Below are 5,612 nucleotides of genomic sequence, written 5' to 3'. Positions count from 1 at the left end.
GGCTCAGATCAAACCAGTTCCCCACCCCACTGGGTCGTGAGCCCCTGAAAATGCAGCTGCGTCTCTCCTTGTTTCTCAGCACCTGCCCCCTCAGTGTCAAGGTGAGTGCGGTGGACTGAATGAGCACATAGACAGGAACACATGGGCCCCCACACACACTTGCACACACATGTATGCACACATGTGCAACTTACATATGTACGCACACATACATGCAGTGCACATACACTCATGCACACACACACACACGCATTCACACACCCCATATTTTTGTTCTGGGTTTTCCACCAAAAGAAATTATACCATACACGTTCTCCTATTACCTACGATTTTTCAATTTACAATTACTGTGGATATCTTTCCATGTCAGGATGTAAAAATCTACCTCATTCTTTTTATTTTTAAATTAGTGTAGCAGTATCCTGCCCGCACAGAGCATTCTGCATTACCATCTGCGTGCGCCGGGCAGGTGGTTTCCAGTTTTCCTTTATGCTGTGTGGCCTGGGTCCAACCTTGGTCTGTGTTCCAGCCTCTCCCTCAGCTGTCACATGGGCAGAGCCATCCCTGGGCCCCTGGGAGGTCTACAGGTTGGTGGAAACATCACTCATTCATTTGAGTCTTCTCCTAGGGACCTGGAGTCCTGGGTGCCAGCGACCTGGGTTCTCTCCAAGGGAGGGAAAGCGGGGTCAGCAGGGTCCGTGTTGATGTCTTAGGTGGCCCTGGCAGCCTGTGCTTCTGCCTGCAGCCCACCCCCTGGGTGGGCCACGGCTTTCTATCCTGGGCACTGGGGCTGGGCAGGCTGGATTCGGCCCCTGAAGCTTCTGTCCTTTAGGAAGCCATGTGGCCTATGGGGTGCTTGGGGGACTGCTGCTCTCACCAGAGTTTAAAAGGACAAACGGCACAATTATCTGGCTGAATGCGTCTTTTCTCCAAGGTGTCAGGGCTGTCGCAGTTGGAGCTCTGTTTCAGAACTGATGTCCTGGGTGATTCTGTCCCCATGTAGCCTCGAGGTTTGTGTAGGGCTCCCCTGCCTTGGCCCCACAACACCTCTCCCAGCTGCTGGTCTTTTCCCCTGTGCCCTGAGTTACCCCCCCCCCACTCTCCCTCCCTGCCTCTGCCCCTCTCCCTCTTACCCTCATGCCCTCCCCCAGTCACCACTGTGGGCTCACCTGGCCAGCCCAGCCCAAGGCCTGGCTGACCCTCCCAGGCTGCAGCTGGGGCTACCTTGTGCAGTTGTGATGATCTTGGGGACACGGATGCAGCTGGGCCCGGACATGTCCAGGGCCCAGCTTGCAGGTGATGCCCCTCATCCTTTTTCCCTTGGACCATTTGCAGGTAACTTCGAGCCCCTGCTTGGGCCTGGAGTGTATGGCAGGCTCTAGTGCCTGCTTCCCAGGGGAGTGATGCCCACCTTCCACCAAGAAGCTCACTGTATCCTCATAGAGCTTTCGTCTGTTGCAGCCCTACAAGGGGCAGGGGGCAGGGGACAGGCGAGGCTCTTGGGTGCCTTGCTGTAGACACAGGAGGACTAGCAGGCTGGGTGTGCTGAGCCCCCCACGTCCATCAGGGCAGTCCTTGGGTGCCCAGCTCTTGTTGTGAGCCAGCAGTGGTCTCCATGGGGTGGGTGGCCTGTCTGCCTCTCCTAGGTGAGGGGTAGCTCTGAGGTGTTCCCAGCAGAACAGAACCCACCTTCCCTGTTTCTCACTTTCTCTTTCAGTCCCGGGGCCTTCCTGCACAACATAGCAAACAGCCAGACCCATCCTGGCCCAGGTGAGACCTGAGCCCACCAGGTGGTGGTGTTCTAAAGACCCCCAGGGGTGGAGTTGGGGTGTCAGCATGCATAGTGCACATGATCGTGACCCCCGGGTCTCAGCTTCCACACCTGTCACAGGGGCCCCTGCCGTGGGCTTTCCAGAGCATGATGAGGCTTCAGGGATGTGTGGGACCAGCAGGTAGTGTTTGGGGGAGCCAGTCCCAGTAACTAGGCCTGAGGAACGCCAAGTGGGGGGTTTGTATTTTAAGGCACATTGTTTTCCTTCCTTCTGATTGACCTGGAGCCTCCATCAGAGAAGCCCCTTGGACCTTCCAAGGTGCACCTGACTCCTGACCTCCAGAAAGGGCCCTAAGTCTGTGTCATCTGACCTCAGACATCCTGCCCACCTGCAGGGTCAGTACCAGCACATAGAGACCTTGCAGCAGAACCTGCTGCAGCCTCCTTGTTTGTCTCTGGGGCCCCTAGGACCTGGGCAGGCAGGGGTTCACACCGGGCCATGGGACAGAGGCAGACCCATCAGGGGAGGTCGGCCATCCTCAGTGTTTGTGAGCTCCAGGGGCTGCCAGTGAGAAGATAGCCTGGAGCCACTGTCCCGTGTGGACGTGCAGTATGCACTGTTGACCTAAAATAATAACACAGCCTGCTATTTTACCAGCAAAATGGGTTTATTCAGGCACAGCAAAGAATTGCAATTTGGGACATGCAATCTCTGGCAAGCCACAGGAAAGTCCAGGGAACAAAGGAGAGTAACATTCTTTTATAGAGGAGAAGGGAGAGTTGGGAGGAGCTGTTGTAAAACAAGAGTCCATTGGAGGAAACTGGGGGTTCGAAATATAGTGGCTTTCATTGGCTAAGTGTGACAGCCTTTGGTTGGCTGGGCTGTTGCCAGGCAAGGAGAAATTCTTCCTCCTTCTGGGTAGTAAAGTAGTAACATTCTTCCTGTTGGAGATACAAAGGTGCAGTCTCTTCCTCTGGGTCTATAATTGACATTGAGTGATAGGGTGTAAGAGCTGTCCCTTATGGCCTCCTGACTCCATTTTAAATGAGGGTCTGTTTATTAATTTTCACAGGACTCCAGGTGTGGACGTGGGGTGTAACTTCTGGGTCCAGTCTCTGGACCTGGCCAATCCTGAGCAGTTGCAGGGCTCTGCCTTTGTCTTAGTCCATGGCTCCTGGTGGGTATGGGCGATGGGGGCTCACTGTGTGCCCAGTTCTACAGTTGCTGGGTTTCAGCCGTCTTCACCCTGGTGTGATCGCTGGTATCATGAGCCCACTTTATGGATGAGCAAACTGAGGACAGCCAGCCCAGGGCCTGCCATGCAGAGGAGATGCAAGGCACAGGACCCTCTGTAGCCTGACTCTGGAAGGCAGGAGCTTGGGGAAGACTGGTAGGGAAAGAGCAGAGGGTCCGGCCTGGTGGGCTAGCCCTGGGTAGGGTGTGGGGGTTCAGGTGAGCCAGCTCTTCCTCCTCCTGGGTGGAGAGAAGCTGTCCTCTGCTGCCCCAGCCACCAGGGAGTGCCCCATGCCTGGGGGCTGGGGAGATCTGGCTGTGTTTACTGTCATCACTGTGCCTTTGCCAGTGTGGCATGTTACCAGTTCAATGTGTTCGGTTTTGGTTAACTTGTCAGTTGAAAATGATATGTATTGTGATTTTAGTTTGCCTTTCATGGGTGGTTAGTGAGGTTGGTTATCCTTCTCACACAGCTGTAGCATGTGCCTATTCTGTTCCTGGCTCTGCCCTGTTCTGTTGGGAGATCCCCACAGTATATAGTTCATGGAGGAAGAATAGAAAAACTTTGCTATATTTGCTGTACATACTTTTCATAGCACTTTGAAGTTTGTTTTCATGATTTGGAGCACTGTTTCAATCCATCAGTGTCCTCTCCGGTTTCCTTTCCACTTCCTTTTTTGTTTGTTTGCTTGTTTAGAAAGTCACTTTGCATCATGAGAGCAAATGTGCCCTCATGTTCTGATTTTGATGGCTTTGTCTTTTACATCTGACTCTTTAGACTTCTTTCACTTTATTACCGTTTACGTTCTGAAGTGAGGACCGAACTTTATGTTTTCAAAAAACACTTGCCAAGGTCTTTCTGGGCTTCAGGCTCTGTTCCCAGGGCTGTCGGACTGCGGCAGCTGTGGCAGGCAGGGTCCTGCCCAGGGACCCTGGGGCGTTGGTGGCCTGCAGAGGGTCTTGTCTGCTGAGTGCTCCTCCTGGGCCAGTGGCTGAGGGTGGGGGGAGAACTATCCCTCTGAACGGTGAGGAGACCTTTGGGTGTGGGCAGACAGCTAACCTCTCGTGCCTCAGTTTCCTCATTGTACAATAGGGCTAATGATAATTATCCCAATTACCGCAAGGTTGTTGCCAAAAAATGAATGTAGAGTTCTTGATGCTGCTGGATACAGAGTCAGCACTCAGCCAGCCTTAGAGATGATGGGTGGTGTCACTCTCACAGGGCCACCAGGTTCTTTTCTCTTTCTTTTTTGAGATAAAATTCACATAACATAAAATTAACCATTTTAAAGCGAACAATCTGGTGGCCTTTAATACATTCACAGTGTTGTGCAACCATCACCTCTATCTAGTTCCAGAACATTTTCATACCAAAAGGAAACTCTGTGTGCACTAAACAGTCACTCCCCATTCCCCTCTGCCCCCACCCTCTGGTGCTGCCAGTCGGCCTCTGTCTCTCTGCATTTACCTATTCTGGGCATGATCATGTAAATGGAATCTGCTTTCCTTCGCTCAGCACAGTGCTTTTGAGGCTCATCCTTGTAGCGTGCATCAGCACTTCGTTCCTTTTTAAGGCTGAATACTACTCCATTGTGTGGCGGCACTGCAATTTGTTTAGCCATTCATCAGTTGACAGACATTTGGGTTGCTTCCATCTTTTGGCTATTGTGACTAATGCTGCTGTTAACATTTGTATACCAGGATTTGTTTGAGAAACTGTTCTTAGTTCTTTGTGGGTCTATACCTTGGAGTGGAATTGCCGGGTCATATTATAATTTTCTGTTTAACTTTTTGAGGAACCACCATACTGTTTTGCATAGAAAATGTACCATTTTATGTTCCTACCAGTAATGTGAGAGGGTTCTAATTTCTCCACATCTTCACCAGCACTTGCTTGTTTCCTGTTTGTTTTTTTCTTTTTAAAATTATAGCCATCCTAGTGAGTGTATAGTGGTATCTCATGGTTTTGAGTTGCATTTCAGTGGCATCCAGATGACAAGGATGTTGAGCTTCTCTTCATGAGCTTGTTAGCCATTTGTATTTCTTCTTTGGAGAAATGTCTATTCAGATCTTTGACCATTTTTAAATTGATTTGTCTTTTTGTTGTTAAGTTGTAAAGTTCTTTATGCATTCTGCATGATAGACCCTTATCAGGTAATATGATTTGCAAATATTTTCTCCCATTCTGCATAGTGCCTTTTCACTTTCTTGATAGTGTCCTTTAATGCAGAAAAGTTTTAAAGTTTGATGATGTCTAATTTATGCCTTTTTCCTTTTGTTTCTTGTGCTTTTGGTGTCATTTCTAGGAATCCATGCCCAAATCCAAGGTCATGAAGATTCACTCCTGTGTTTTCTTCTAAGGGTGTTATAGTTTTAGCTCTTATATTTAGATTGTTAATCCATCTTCAGTTAATTTTTTGTATATGGTGTGAGGTAGGGGTTCAACTTCACCGTTTTGATATCCATTTGTTCCAGCACCATGGTACAGCTCCCTGGGGAAGGTGACTTAAAGCCGTCCCCTTCACGGGGTCTGGAGGGGCCCTGCCTATGGCTGCAAACTGCCTATGGTGAAATGGTGGGGGTGCCCTGGCTCTGAGACACGCCCCC

The 5,612-nt window shown here is 50.4% G+C and overlaps 1 protein-coding gene across 1 annotated transcript in view; it reads left to right on the top strand.

Moving 5' to 3' along the window:
* Positions 1–1,720: 1,720 nt before the first annotated feature.
* The window catches only part of PHF2 (PHD finger protein 2), a 47,928-nt gene continuing 44,036 nt past the window's right edge, over positions 1,721–5,612 (top strand). The window contains exon 1 of the mRNA XM_024741342.1: positions 1,721–1,770. The gene's annotated coding sequence lies outside the window, so the exon portion shown is untranslated. The remainder of the gene's footprint in view (positions 1,771–5,612) is intronic.

This window comes from Neophocaena asiaeorientalis, unplaced genomic scaffold (assembly GCF_003031525.2).
Source record: "Neophocaena asiaeorientalis asiaeorientalis breed wild unplaced genomic scaffold, Neophocaena_asiaeorientalis_V1.1 scaffold558, whole genome shotgun sequence".
Taxonomy (NCBI): domain Eukaryota; kingdom Metazoa; phylum Chordata; class Mammalia; order Artiodactyla; family Phocoenidae; genus Neophocaena; species Neophocaena asiaeorientalis.
This window is presented reverse-complemented; position numbering and strand designations above follow the sequence as displayed.